This window comes from Neophocaena asiaeorientalis, unplaced genomic scaffold (assembly GCF_003031525.2).
Source record: "Neophocaena asiaeorientalis asiaeorientalis breed wild unplaced genomic scaffold, Neophocaena_asiaeorientalis_V1.1 scaffold155, whole genome shotgun sequence".
Lineage (NCBI taxonomy): Eukaryota > Metazoa > Chordata > Mammalia > Artiodactyla > Phocoenidae > Neophocaena > Neophocaena asiaeorientalis.
Window position 1 is genome coordinate 4901107 of NW_020173040.1, and position 15394 is coordinate 4916500.

The 15394-nt window shown below is 40.7% G+C and overlaps 1 protein-coding gene across 18 annotated transcripts in view; it reads right to left on the bottom strand.

Moving 5' to 3' along the window:
* Positions 1-15394, bottom strand: part of MTHFS (methenyltetrahydrofolate synthetase) — a 269324-nt gene that overhangs the window by 28313 nt on the left and 225617 nt on the right. For all 18 annotated transcript variants that reach the window (XR_003002979.1, XR_003002981.1, XR_003002987.1 and 15 more), the window contains one exon: positions 3390-3469. The gene's annotated coding sequence lies outside the window, so the exon portion shown is untranslated. The remainder of the gene's footprint in view (positions 1-3389; positions 3470-15394) is intronic.

The window sequence follows — 15394 nt, forward strand, 5'->3', positions numbered from 1 at the left end:
CTTAGTTGCTCCGTGGCATGTGGGATCTTCCTGGACCAGGGCTCAAACCCGTGTCCCCTGCATTGGCAGGCAGATTCTTAACCACTGCGCCACCAGGGAAGTCCTGGGCTGTGATTTTCTTATGTGCTCTGCAGTGTTCTGCTCCCATGCCATCTTGTCTGCACTAGGACTTCTGATTCTTGCCTTAAAATTCTTCTATTTTATTCCTAGTCTGTATGCATGTTTTGCTCCAAATGCAAACTGAATTCTAGGCCTTTCTTTTGAAAGCCCTGTGATAGTATGTGCTCTCTATAACTGGACTAATTTTTGCAGCTGTGTTCCTGGTTTAATACCTGGCTGGACCGATGAGAGAATTTATAGCCCTTAGAAGGAAAAATCTCTTCTTACTTCTGGTCAGCTCTAAAAAAATTGATCCCCTAGTTGCTCAGCCCCAGGCCTGCCTGAGAACACCATTAACCAGTCTTCTGGCCAGTATTGTCAGAACAGGAAGGTTTAATCATTTCATGCCCATGGCTTCTGGGTTACCATAGTAATCACCTTGTATTTCAATCATCTGTTCATATCTCTCTCTCTCTGAGATTGTACACTCTTAAGAACACCAGTGTTTCCATTGTCAGCACCAGCACAGAGCCCAACACAGAACAGACACTCGGAGTTTGAGTGGATGAGGAAAGCCATTTGTGTCCAAGAGACTCGCACAGAGGTGAACCATTTATTCATCTTTGCATCTCACTGCCTAATGCAGCACCTGCCAAGGATACAAACTCCAACACCTACTGGACCGGGAAGATGCTCAAAATGAATGAACACCATTGAGAGTGGTGGGATGCACACATTGAGGAGGCCGCCTGCCCATCTAAAGAGGAGAACGGCCCTCAGCTCCTGCTGACTGCTGGCCCCTGAGAACACAGGCCCACTGTGGCTAAAGCATCTGATTTTTCAAGAGAATAGAGAAAGTGTGATTCTCACATGAAATTTCCCTGTGCAAATCCCATCTACTGGTCTGCTCTGTGCCTCTAGCAGATGATCCACAATTGGCCAATGGCTAAGAGGCGAGGATCTCATGTGCTAATCATTCCAGTTTAAACTGTGACTTGGTCCCGGGACCCGCCCCCGCCCCCCAGCTGCCTGCATTTTCACAGGGTTAGCCCCAGCTTCAGAAGCACAGACTCTGTGGGGCTCTCATCCCGCTTCCTCTCTCTCCAAGTCTATGAATGGTTCCAAATCACTGCTCTAACCCAGATTCTGACACCTGGGCTTCTAGTCCCTTAAGACCGGGTAGGTGCAGTTTTATAACCTAGCAAGCTGTATTTCAAAGCTGGTTCCAGAAGTTAAGTGTTATCTTTGCATTAGGGCATGCATCTTCTTTATCCTTGTGTGGAGCCTTCATTCCAACAGATGGTCTCTTGCTCTCCATCAACCAAAAGCCTTGTTTGTGTGTTAGGTGGGACCAATGGGAAGATGAGAGTGTGGATTCACTGTGGGCAAGTTGATGCCTCAAAGACCCCCTTGTGCTCTGAGATTATACAATTCTCTCTCTTATTAAAGCCCAGAGCACACCTTCTCATCTCCCGAACATTCCCAAGGAACCAGAAGCCATTGGTGTGTATCAGCAATTTAAACTGTTTTGTCGATGTGCATTGAGCTGCACTTATCTGCATTAAATTCATTAACCATTGGACCACCTAATTATCCCATGTTTGCAGAGATTTGAGAATTCATGGTCCTTCCCTTCCTAAGAAAATCATTTTTTACGGGCCACGCCTCTGTCTCCGTGCCTTGCCAATGCTTCAAGGTGGCAGGCATGCCGAGTCAGGCAGGATGGCCTTGGAAGCTCAGGAACTGACTCAGCCTGGACGGGGGGGAGAAACAATGAAAGAAAGGCAGCCTGGGGTCCAGAGACACCAGAGGGTGGCTGCATCATCCCTGCTCTTGCCTTCAGATCTGGCCCAGCCTCCTCCTTCCCTGGACTCATGACACATTTAACCCTGGCTGCCGCCCCAGCAGCCCCATGTGCTGTGGGGCCCCAGCCTGCCGTCTATGTTCCGACGGGATGAGAAAGGGATGAGAAAGGAGGACAAAGGAAAAGAAGTAAAACCTGTAAAATTCATCTTTCATAGGCTATAAAGGGGAGTTAAAAGTTGTGCTTGTTTAGAAAGTTTAGAAATGGGGACTGTAGCTGTAAGAATGTTCGTGGAATATCTCATTGATCGTAAATGATTTTTTAAAAATTAGAGGCTTACTCTTTTAAATTCTTTAAGACAGAAAATGAAGTATAAAACAATCGTTTATCAAAACACACATCAAAAATCAAAAGAGAAGACAGAGGACAAGTAGACATAAAGTGGGATGACAGATGATAAACACGGTGTGGTGTTTATAAAAATGAATGTAAGTGGCCTACCAAGCTATTTAAAGATTGTACAATTTTTCTCTTTTTGGCTGTGCCTCTCGGCCTGTGGGATCTTAGTTCCCCGACCAGGGATTGAACCCGGGCCGCGGCAGTGAGTGCGCCGAGTCCTAACCACTAGACCACCAGGGAATTCACTAAAGATTGTATTTTTTTAAAAGTTACCGTTAAGTTGTCCGTAAGATATGTTTCTGCAGCAGAAAGATTCTAAAAGTTAAAAATAAATTCATGGGCCAGAATATGCCTGTCAAATTCAAACCAAGGAACAGCCAGATGAATTCTGGACAGCACAGTGCTTAAAAGCAAAAATTTTACATAAGACTTGCAAGCACATACTATAAAAATGCACAAGAAATGAAATAAAAATGTGCTTTTTTGGGAGGGAGAAAGTAATTTACCATTATCAGTCTAGTACAGATCCAAGTAGACAAGAGATTAAATAAGGACATAGAAAAAACGAAAGACACAATAAATGCAGTACCTATAACAGACTTATACTAAGTTTCATAATCCACGAATATGGATTACTTTTTCTTTTGAAGTATACATACCTGGTCTATAAGCAAAAAATGATTGCATACTAAATCATATCTATAAACACAAGAGCAGAAGTTTTATAGATAATACTTTGAGATGACAATGCAATAAGTTAAAAATTCAAATGGATATTAAAAAGAAAAAATACTCAGACATCTAGAAACTAAGAATAACGTCTTGCATGTTGCTGAGACAAAGAGGAAACTGAAACGGAGAGAGACAGAAAGAGACAAGGAGAGATGGGAGAATAAGCGAGAATGAACTTAACACTTTTGTAACAGAAAATCACATCAAGGGAAAAATAAAAGAAAGAAAACAATACCAGAAAAATAACTGAAAGAAAGAAGCAATGGAATAAGAAGAAAAGAAAAAAGAGAAAAGCAGTGAAATGTAGGGTTTAAAGGGCTCCAAAGGTGAAGTCAAATGGACCTGGGTTGCTTACCTTCGCTCCAACACACACAGCTCTGCAACATTGGAATATCTGGTTAATTTCTCTGTGATCCATTTTCCCATGTTTCTCATCTGTAAAATATGGGTAACAGTGCCATTTTTATAGGGTTGTTGTAAAAATTAAATTCAATAATGTCTGGTAAAGCTTAAAGCACAGTGTCTGGTAAAAAACTGATAAAGGATGAATGAATCTTAAGAGTTTGAAGTGGTAGTTACTGTTTCTGTAAGAATGGTAGTAGTAATAGCAGTGTTATTAAAAGCTACAACTCTTAAAGGCAAACAGAACAATCAGAACAAGCCTCTGGTCAATCTTTTAACAATATAAGAAATACAAAAGAGATCATTAAATATGAGAATGAGATTCTAGTAACTAACAGTACAGGAAAAATTTTAAGTATATGGCAATATTACACATAGTTGTAGGATAAGAAATTTATCAATTTCAAGGATAGTTATTCTTCAGGGGTGTGTGTGTGTGTGTGTGTGTGTGTGTATGCATGCGACTGTCTGTATGGGTATGAGTATGTATAAAGATGACACAACACACACTCACACACCCCTAAAACAGACAGGGTCAAAAAGAAAAGGAAACATGAATAAGTCATTAAAATTTCTCAAAGGTCCTCACGGATTTATTGATAAACCTGTCTAAATATTTAGGACATTTACAATCTCCACCCAACACCATAAGTTCTTAAGTACTAAAAAATTTTTAATTCATCCTATTTGTTTCTAATTTCTACATCTGAGAAAAAGTTTGAAATGGATTAGAAGAACATCAGAGAATATTTTTATAGGCTGAGAGTAGGGAATTATTTCTTAAAGGTAAAAAGCACTGATCACAAAGAAAAATATTTTAAAATCTGACTACATCAAAATGACAATTTTTTTATTTGAGGTATAACTGATGTACAATATTATGCAAGCTTTAGGTGTACAACATAGTGATTCTCAATTTTTAAAGGTTATGCTCCACTTATATTTATTATAAAATACTGGCTACATTCCCTGTGTTGTACAATATATCTTGTAGCTTGTTTATTTTATACATAGTAGTTTGTACCTCTGAATCCTTTACCCCTATTTTACCCCTCCCTCTTCCCCCTCCCCACTGGTAAGCACTAGTTTGTTCTCTATGAGTCCGCTTCTTTTTTGTTATATTCACTAATTTATTTTATTTTTCAGATATCATACAGTACTTGTCTTTCTCTGACTGACTTAATTCACTTAGCATAAGGCTCTCTAAGTCTATCCATATTGTTGCAAATGGCAAAATTTCATTCTTTTTTATGGCTGAGTAATATTCCACTGTATATATGAACCACATCTTCTTTATCCATTCATCTGTTGATGGACACTTAGGTTGCTTCCACATCTTGGCAATTGTAAATAATGCTGGTATGAACATTGGCGTGCATGTACATGTTGGAATTAGTGTTTTCTCTCTCTCTCTCTCTTTATTATATATCCAAGAGTGGAATTACTGTGTCAAATCGTAGTTCTATTATTAGTTTTTTGAGAAGCCTCCATACTGTTTTCCACAGTGGATGCATCAATTTACATTCCCACCAACAGTGCACAAGGGTTCCCTTTTCTCCACATCCTCACCAACATTTGTTATTTCTGGTCTTTTTGATGATGGCCATTCTGACAGGTGTGAGGTGATATTTCATTGTGGTTTTGATTTGCATTACCCTGATGATTAGTGATGTTGAGCATCTTTTCATGTTCCTGTTGGCTAACTGTATGTCTTCTTTGGAAATATATCTATTCAGATCTTCTGCCCATTTTTTAAATCAAGTTGTTTGCTTTTTGCTGTTGAGTTGTATGAGCTGTTGATGTATTTTGAATATTAACCTTTTATCTGTCATATCACTTGCAAATATTTTCTCCCTTTCAGCAGGTTGTCTTTTAGTTTTGCTGATGGTTTCCTTTGCTGTGCAAAAGCTTATAAGTTTGACTAGGTCCCATTTGTTTATGTTTACTTTTATTTCCTTTACTTTAGGAGACAGATCCACAAAAACAATACTACGATTTATGTCAAAGAGTGTTCTGCCTACGTTTTCTTCTAAGAGTCTTATGGTGTGGGTCTTACCTTTAGGTCTTTAGTCCATTTTGAGGTTATTTTATCAATATATGATGTTAAAGAATGTTCTGAAAATGACACTTTTTGGCATGATAAAAATGCAATAAAGTTAAATAAAAAGATTAGACAATATATGTGTGGCACTTCTAAAGACAAAGAATTAATTTCCAAAATACCTAAAGAGCTTCTACAAATTAACAAAGACAAGAACAACAGAAGAATAGAAAAAGAATGAGCAAAGATAATGACCAGGCGATTCCAAGATATATGATGCACAGCATAAAAAATACAAATACTCTATGTTCTCTAAAAATAACAAAAATCACAGCAAAACCAGGGAAAATACTCTGGAAGTATCCCTATCAGCCATATTGCAGTGAAGTGATACTTTGGGTTTGACTCTCTCTCTCGCCATCCCCATCCCTGCACTCTATTAGAAAATGGAATATACATATAGCTGTGTATCTTGCACTGAATATGCTGGGCACATAGGCCCACAATCAACGTGGAACTGCTGAACTGAATTATGAATTATATTAGGGGCACAAGGAAAATGGTTATTTACAGAAGAGGAAATCTGACTAGAAAACTGACATATGGAAAAAGACTTAGGCTCCCCAGTGATCAAAAAATTGCAGATTAAAACAGCCAGGCGTTCCCATCTTTCACCTATTTCATCAGCAAGAAGTCAAACAAGATCACAGCCTGGTGGCCTCAAGCAACAGGGCAGCCAGGTGTGACCACTCTCGCCCCCTCACTGGAGCAGAAGTTGCTCAAGATTTACCATGGTGGCTTCAGCACTGCTGTTTCTTTGATTTGCTTACCAAAAATTGCAGTGAAAACCAAGTGTAAGCACCTTGGCTGCCAGAGACCCTGAATGCCCCATCTTTCCCTACTAGCAGTTACCGAAGAACCTCAGAAGGCCATTTTAATTTCCTCTCCCTGTTCATCTGAGATCTGGTTTCTCAGGCAGCCGAGGTGCTGGATGAACGCAGGGGAACCCATCCATCAATTCTGTGGCTGCCGTAGCATGGCGATTTTGAATCTTGCAATAAAACAAGATTAATGGGCTTGACTTCAGTCGGTTTGACATTTCAGCAATGAGGGTTGTTTGCCAGGTTTCTACACCCCTTTCCTTCTTGTCTCCCAGCCATTTTGTAATCAACAGCCAGGTCCCTCCTGCTCCTTTGGATTCCTGAAGAGAAATCATGGAAAAGGAACACGTATGGCGAGCTTGGAAAAGGCAAATCACTCTGATTTCTGCTCGTCTTCAAAAGCTAGTGGGGATTTCAGTGGGAAATGGACTCTCACAGCCATGGTGATGGGACGAAGCATTAATTGTTGAATTGTCTGAGTGATCATTTCATCCAGCCAAATGCGCCTACCATGTATCCAGCACTGTGTGGGCAGCTGGGAGAGGGAAGAGGGAATATAGAAAGAATTCTAAGGTGTCTTCTCTAAAGGGGACTGAGGGCTGTTGGTGTGGTCAGAGCTCAGGGACGTGGTTCTAAATAAAAGTACAAGGAAAGAGCAAATGGGTTAGAGAGCTGGTGACAGGCTTCTTGGGGAAAGTGGGATTTGAGTTTGACTTTAAAAGAAGATGGGGGGGTGGGAAAAGATGGCGGACTAACAGGACACGGAATTCACGTCTCCACACAACTAGGGCACCTACCAGGCACTGGTAGGGGACCACAGACACCTAAGGGGATGGAAAGAACCCCCAGCGACCAGTTAGGATGTGGGGCATGGGGAGGAGTGAGGGGGGAGGAGAAGTGGAGGCGGGATGAGATTGGCGCCCCTGAGGGGTGGTGGGGGGAAGGGAAGGGATCCCATGCCCAAAGGGGGAAATTGGGGGACAATTTCCCAGGGGCCAAGTTTCCCCTGCCCACTTGGGGAGGAGTTCCTACACCCAGCGGGACCCACCCATGGTTAGGGGTCCAGTGGTGACGGGAGAGACCCTGGGGTAGACAGTGGGGAGGGGTGTAAAGTAACGGAAGGGAATACGGCCAGTGCGTTACCTGGCCACTTAGGCACCAGGGAGCCTATTGGGCTCCCGGGCCTAAACCTCTGCCCTCGGAGCCTCCCTCCTGCCACACAGAACCCAAGCCCCGCCCTACACCCCCACCCAGGGCCCTACATCTACACTCAGAGACTCCCTCCAACTCTCTGGGCCTAAACCCCACGCACATACCCTCACCCAGGGCCTTACCTGGAAACTCCACCCTTCAGAGGCCCTCCTTTCCTGGTGCTGCCTCTCCCCTTCCACACAGGTCCTAAGCAGAGGCCCCGCCCCCAGGCCTTTTCTGGCTGCTGTGTCCTGACCCTAGGCCCCGCCCCACACTCAAACATCCCCCCCCCCCCTGCAAGGTCCACCCCACCCTAAACCCCTCCCCTGCCTAAGTTCCACCCCCACCTAAACCACACAACCATAGACAAGGCTTTTTTTTTTCCTCTTTTAGATTGGGGTTCTGTTTTACCTTGTCGATTCATTGCTGTTGATTCATTTATATTTTTATTTCTTCTAATAAATATTTTATTTTTCTAATTTTATTTTATTCTTTATACTTTGTTATTGTTATCTCCTTTTGGCTTGTTCCCCCACCCTCACCTTTTGTTTTTCTTTTTTCTGTTGTGGTTTTATTTTACCTTGTTGCATTTCTTTCATTATTTATTTATTTTTAACATCTTTATTGGGGTATAATTGCTTTACAATGGTGTGTTAGTTTCTGCTTTATAACAAAGTGAATCAGTTATACATATACATATGTTCCCATATCTCTTCCCTCTTGCGTCTCCCTCCCTCCCACCCTCCCTATCCCACCCCTCCAGGCGGTCACAAAGAACTGAGCTGATCTCCCTGTGCTATGCGGCTGCTTCCCACTAGCTAGCTACCTTACGTTTGGTAGTGTATATATGTCCATGCCTCTCTCTCGCTTTGTCACAGCTCACCCTTCCCCCTTCCCATATCCTCAAGTCTATTCTATAGTAGGTCTGTGTCTTTATTCCTGTCTTACCCCTAGGTTCTTCATGACATTTTTTTTAAAATTCCATATATATGTGTTAGCATACAGTATTTGTCTTTCTCTTTCTGACTTACTTCACTCTGTATGACAGACTCTACGTCTCTCCATGTCATTACAAATAGCTCAATTTCTTTTCTTTTTATGGCTGAGTAATATTCCATTGTATATATGTGCCACATCTTCTTTATCCATTCATCCGATGATGGGCACTTAGGTTGTTTCCGTCTCTGGGCTATTGTAAATAGAGCTGCAATGAACATTTTGGTACATGACTCTTTTTGAATTATGGTTTTCTCATAAACCTTGGAAAATTTAAGAAAATTAAAATCATATCAAGCATCTTTTCCAACCACAACGTTATGAGTTTACAAATAAATTAGAGGAAAAATCGGTAAAAAACACAAATACATGAAGGCTAAACAGTGTGCTGCTAAATAACCAAGAGATCACTGAAGAAATCAAAGAAGAAATTAAAAAAATACATAGAAACAAATGACAACAAAAACACAACAATCCAAAACCTATGGGATGCAGAGAAAGCAGTTCTAAGAGGGAAGTTCATAGCAATTCAAGCTCACCTCAAGAAACAAGAAAAATCTCAAATAAACAATGTAACCTTACACCTAAACAACTAGAAAAAGAAGAGCAAAGAAAACCCAAAATTAGTAGAAGGAAAGAAATCAGAGCAGAAATAAATGAAATAGAAAAAAAGAAAACAATAGCAAAGATCAATAAAATTAAAAGCTTTTTCTCTGAGAAGATAAACAAAATTGATAAATCTTTACCCAGACTCATCAAGAAAAAAAGGAAGAGGACTCAAATCAATAAAATTAGAAATGAAAAAGGAGAGATTACAACTGACACTGCAGAAATACAAAAGATTATAAGAGAATACTACCAGCAACTATATGTCAATAAAATGGACAACCTGGAAGAAATGGACAAATTCTTAGAAAAGTACAACCTTCTAAGATTGAACCAGAAAGAATTAGAAAATATAAACAGACCAACAGGTAATGAAATTGAAACTGTAATTAAAAATCTCACGACAAACAGAAGTCCAGGACCAGAAGGCTTCACAGGCAAATTCTACCAAACATTTAGAGAAGAGTTAACACATATCCTTCTCAACCTCTTCCAAAAAATTGCAGAGGGAGGAACACTCCCAAACTCGTTCTATGAGGCCACCATCACCCTGATACCAAAACCAGACAATGATATCACAAAAAAAGAAAATTATAAACCAATATCACTGAAGAACATAGATGCAAAAATCCTCAACAAAATACTAGCAAACAGAATCCAACAACACATTAAAAGGATCATACACCATGATCAAGTGGGATTTATCCCAGGGATGCAAGGAGTCTTCAGTATATACAAAACAATCAATGTCATACACCATATTAACAAATTAAAGAATAAAAACCATATGATCATCTAAATAGATGGAGAAAAAGGTTTTGACAAAATTCAACACCAATTTATGATAAAAACTCTCCAGAAAGTGGGCATAGAGGGAACCTACCTCAACATAATAAAAGCCATATATGACAAACCCACAGCAAACATCGTTCTCAAGAGTGAAAACTGAAAGCATTTCCTCTAAGATCAGGAACAAGACAAGGATGTCCACTCTCACCACTATTATTCAACATAGTACTGGAATTCCTAGCCACAGCAATCAGAGAAGGAAAAGAAATAAAAGGAATACAAATTGGAAAAGAAGAAGTAAAACTGTCACTGTTTGCCAATGACATGAATGAATGAATGAATACATAGAAAATCCTAAAGATGCCACCAGAAAACTACTAGAACTAATCAATTAATGTGGTAAGGTTGCAGGATACAAAAGTAATGCACAGAAATTTCTTGCATTCCTATACACTAAGAACAAAATATCAGAAAGAGAAATTAAGGAAACACTCCCATTTGCCATCACAACAAAAGGAATAAAATACGTAGGAATAAACCTACCTAAGGAGGCAAAAGACCTGTACTCAGAAAACTATAAAACACTGATGAAAGAAATCAAAGATAAAATAAACAGAGGGAGAGATATATTTCCAAAGAGGACATAAAAATGACCAATAGGTACAGGAAAAGGTGCTCAACATCACTAATCATCAGGAAAATGCAAATCAAAACCACAATGAGATATCACCTCACACCTGTTAGAATGACTATTATCGAAAAGATAAGACATAATAAGTGCTGGCGAGGATGTGGAGAAAAGGGAACCCTTGTGCACTGTTGGTGGGAATGTAAGTTGGTGCAGCCACTATGGAAAACAGTATGAAGGTTCCTCAAAAAATTAAAAATAGAACCACCATATGATCCAGCAACTCCACTCCTGGGTATTTATCCAAAGGAAACGAAAACACTAACTTGAAAAGATATCTACACCCTCATGTCCATTGCAGCGCTATTTACAATAGTCTAGACGTGGAAACAACTTAAGTGTCCATCTATTGATGAATGAATACAGAAAGAAAAAATACGTGTGTGTGCGTTTGTGTGTATGTGTGTGTGTATAAAATGAGATATTGATACCATTTGGCCACAATAAACAAGGAAATTCTGCCATTTGTGGCAACATGGATGAACCTTGAGGGCATTATGCTAGGCGAGGTAAGTCAAACACCACACGGTCACACTTATATATGGAATCTAAAAAAACAAAACAAAAAACCTAACTCATAGATACAGAGAACAGATTGGTGGTTGCCAGAAATGGGAGGGGGGAGGGTGAAATGGGTGAAGGCAGTCAAAAGGTATAAACATCCAGTTATAAATAAGTCCTGGGGATGTAATGTACAGTACGGTGACTGTAGTTAATAGTACCTTATTGCTTGTTTGAAACTTGCTAGGGAGTAGATCTTAAAATTTCTCATCACAAGAAAAGAAAATTTGTAAGCTTATTCATAATCATATTCATATTATTCATATTCACATTCATAGTATAATCAAAGCATATGATACTGGCATAAAAACAGACACAGAAATCAATGGAGCAGAATAGAGAGCCCAGAAATAAACTTACACATATATAATCAACTAATATTTGACAAGGATGCCAAGGTGTGGTGATGGGTATTAACTAGACTTATTGTGGTGTTCATTTTGCAAAGCACACATATATCGAATCATTATATTGTACACTTGAAACTAATATAATGTTATATGTCAATTACATCTCCATTTTAAAAAATTTACTTTAAAACGGATATGGAATGACCGGCAAGATATTAATTAAGTGAAAAAGCTAGGTATAAACCAATATACCATGTGTGTAATATATATATACATATATACACACACATACACACATATATACATACAATTAATATATATACATACATATTCATATATGTACCTATAATCTGGATATGCATGTAATATCTCAGGAAGGATATATAAGATTCCAGTATCAGTAGTTGCCTTTAGAGAAGGGCAGTAGGTGATGGGGGGCTGAGGAAGGGGGAGGGATCCTTTCTTTTCCCTATGATCCCTTCTGAGTGTTTTAAATTTGGTATATATGTGTATATTGCCCACTTAAAAGCAAACAGGTAAAATTTCTGAAAAACATGTCAGAAACGATTCCCACTAAAACAACTACCAAAAAACTATTACAAACAAAAAACAAACACTGTAAATAGGAAGTCAATTGGGCAAAAGACGAAACCAAACAATTCTCAAAAGAAGAATGGTCAGGGACTTCCCTGGCTGTCCAGTGGTTAAGACTCTGTGCTTCCAATGCAGGAGGCATGGGTTCGATCCCTGGTTGGGGAACTAAGATCTCACATGCTGTGCAGCACGGCCAAACAAACAAACAAAAAATGGTAATAAAGGTGTATTACAGAGCGCAGTCAAAATAAATGTCAACAAAAATAAATAAATAAATAAATGTCAACAATTGGTCAGTCTCACAGAGAAACAGCTCCCAAACCCCACAGTTTCTCAACCCAAAGTGCAGGACGGGCCAGTGATTGGCTTAGATTTTCCAGCGTGGATCCCTGGAGGGAGGGGGTAAAGAGGAAAGGAGGGAGTTAGGAAGGAGCGAAGTAGGAGAAGGAGGGAAAGAGATAAGGATGGAGGGATGACACCTGATCTGGTCCTTGGGTGGCGAGTGACAGGCAGGAGACTGGGACAATTTTCTCCCCTGAGCAGGAAACAGGATCCGAGGCTACATGTTCACTTTTCCAATCTAAGGCTTATCATCCCTTACAGTATTTATAATCACAGCCCCATGTAAACTTATGTGAATTTTCTTCCCTTTCCCTGTTTTAAAGTAAAACCTTAATGAGTCAAAGAATAGAGCCTTCAGGAAGAGATTCTGAATGAGCTCAACTGCCTCCTTCACAAGTTAACTGTTTCTAGAATAGTCATAATGGCAATTAGAAACAATCCAAATGTTCAATAATTACAAGCTGTTGGTTGCTCTGCTCTACTTTTCATCTCACCTCATTGAATTCCCCCAATAGCCCTATAAGTTAGGATTTATTTCCATTTTATAGATGAAGTGGTGGAGGCGCAGAGCATTTCAATAACTTTTCAAGCATCCCACACGCCAAACGTGGGGTGGCCAGGGTTTAAAACCAGGCTGCATGGTCCTCTTACATGATTTCCATATGGAGACCATTTTCCCTCTACCTCACAAGGCCGTACAAATAGTGTGGAAGGGATGGCCACCTTTATAGCCAGGGATAGGCATGTCCCACCCCACCTGTCACCACACCCCCACATGGATCAGAGCCAGAGTGAGGAGACAGAGCCAGGATGGGTCACTTGCTGACATTAGCACAAAGAGAAATGATTAACAAATCAATGAGATGAGTTTGCATGGAAGCCATCCACCTAAAGTGATATCAGTGTGCTCCTGGATGGATGAAGGAGCTTCTGAAATCTTAATAACCAACCTCAAGGAAGACAGGCTGTCAGGCTGAAAATTGTAAGATCCCATTATTCAACCTTTGTTTAAACACCACTGGGCCAGGCAGTAGAGTAGACAAGAAGCTCTATTGCAGCCAACAAAGCTTTTGTTGACTAATAAGGAATTTAAGAAAAGTGAAGTTGGATGAGTCACTAGTACTTGGCCGTATCTATCCAGGAGTGAGACCTATCTGAAAAGCATCACCCCAGACACTACACGTCATCTCTCGTCAGTCCTCACATCACTGCGCCTTTGTGCTACTTGATCACACCTGCCCTCTCGTCTTCCTTTCCTGCCTCTCTGTGTTACTCTCAGTGTCCTAACCTGGGATCTCTTCTCTGAACACCCCAATTGTTTGTCTGTCTTCCACTTCCTCTAGTGACCAGGACTTTCCAGGAGTGCCTACTGACAAGCCCCAAGCAGCATGTTCAATCATCACCCCATCTCCACCTGATGTCTCTCTAGCACCCATAACCTCCTCCAAACTGAAATCACCTTCCCCTCCTACACTTCTGTCTCCTCCTTCAGTGCCTATCTTGGGTAAAGAGACCACCATCCTGGACCTAGAGACCATCACACAGAGTGAAGTAAGTCAGAAAGAGAAAAACAAATATCGTTCAATATCACTTATACGTGTAATGTAGAAGAATGATACAGATGAACCTATCTGCAAAGCAGAAATAGAGACACAGACGTAGAGAACAGACGTATGGATACTGGGGGCGGGGGAAGGGGGAGTGGGATGAATTGAGAGATTGGGTTGACATATACACTACTGATACTCTGTATAAAATAGACAACAAATGAGAACCTGCTGTACAGCACAGGGAACTCTACTCAGTGCTCTGTGGTAACCTAAATGGGAAGGAAATCCCCAAAAGAGGGGATATATGTATATGCATAGCTGATTTACTTTGTTGTACAGCAGAAACTAACACAAGATTATAAAGCAACTATACTCCAATAAAAATAAATAAATAAATAATAAATAAGAGACCACCATCCTTCCGAGCACCTGAAGGCATAGACTCAACCATTCCTTTTATTCACCTCCAGGGTTTCATCAGTAATCATTTTCTAATTGATCTGCTTCCTCAACATCTCATAGATCTAGCATCTCTTTTCCATCTCCGTTTATACAGCCTTGGTGTGGGTCCCATCATCTTGAAGCTTGCTCTATTGAAAGTACCTCCTAATTTGTCTTTTTGCAACTTACCTAACCCTAGCTAGGTGCCATCATTAGTGCTAACTTTCTACAAATCCAATCATGCTTTCACTGTCTAAAAGCCTCCACTGTTCCTGAGTCCACACAGCCCATTAAAATCTGACCTCATCTCTGTTTTATCCTTATCCTTGTTCCCCTCCCTCCTCTGTCTCACTGTCCCTTGTCACTCACAGAAGGCAGTGTCCGGCCTCCGGTTTCTTGGTTGGGGCCCTCATATCCCCTCTCCAGTCAGGGGAGACCCACTCTTCCTTCCACACTGGCTCTGATTCCCTCCAGAGGGAAAGCCTTTCCTGACTTCCTGGAGAACACCCCTCTCCTCTACTATGTGCCCATAGCTCTTTGTTCATCAAGATAAAGAAGACGAGGGATCGAAATAACAGGAGCCAACTCTTCCTGGGTGCTTGTGAGCCATGCACTGTGCTCATTGCTAACTTGGTGCCTTATCTCAGGGCGTCCTCACCATAGCCTTCCGAGCCCACCTGCTTTAAAGGAGAGGAAGCCATTATCAGCACGTGTGTTCCGTACCCTCTGCTTCCGTACCTGTCTCCCCATTAGATTGCGTATGAGCTCCTGGGGATAGAAACGGTGATGTGTATATTCGCAGTGCCTGGCAAAGACCAGACACGTGATGAAAAGCTCATTAACCCCTGAATGGAGGGAGGAAGAGAGGGCGGGGCGATAAAAGGGAAGCGGGAAGGATAGAAGAAAAAACAAAGGAGGAGGAGAACAT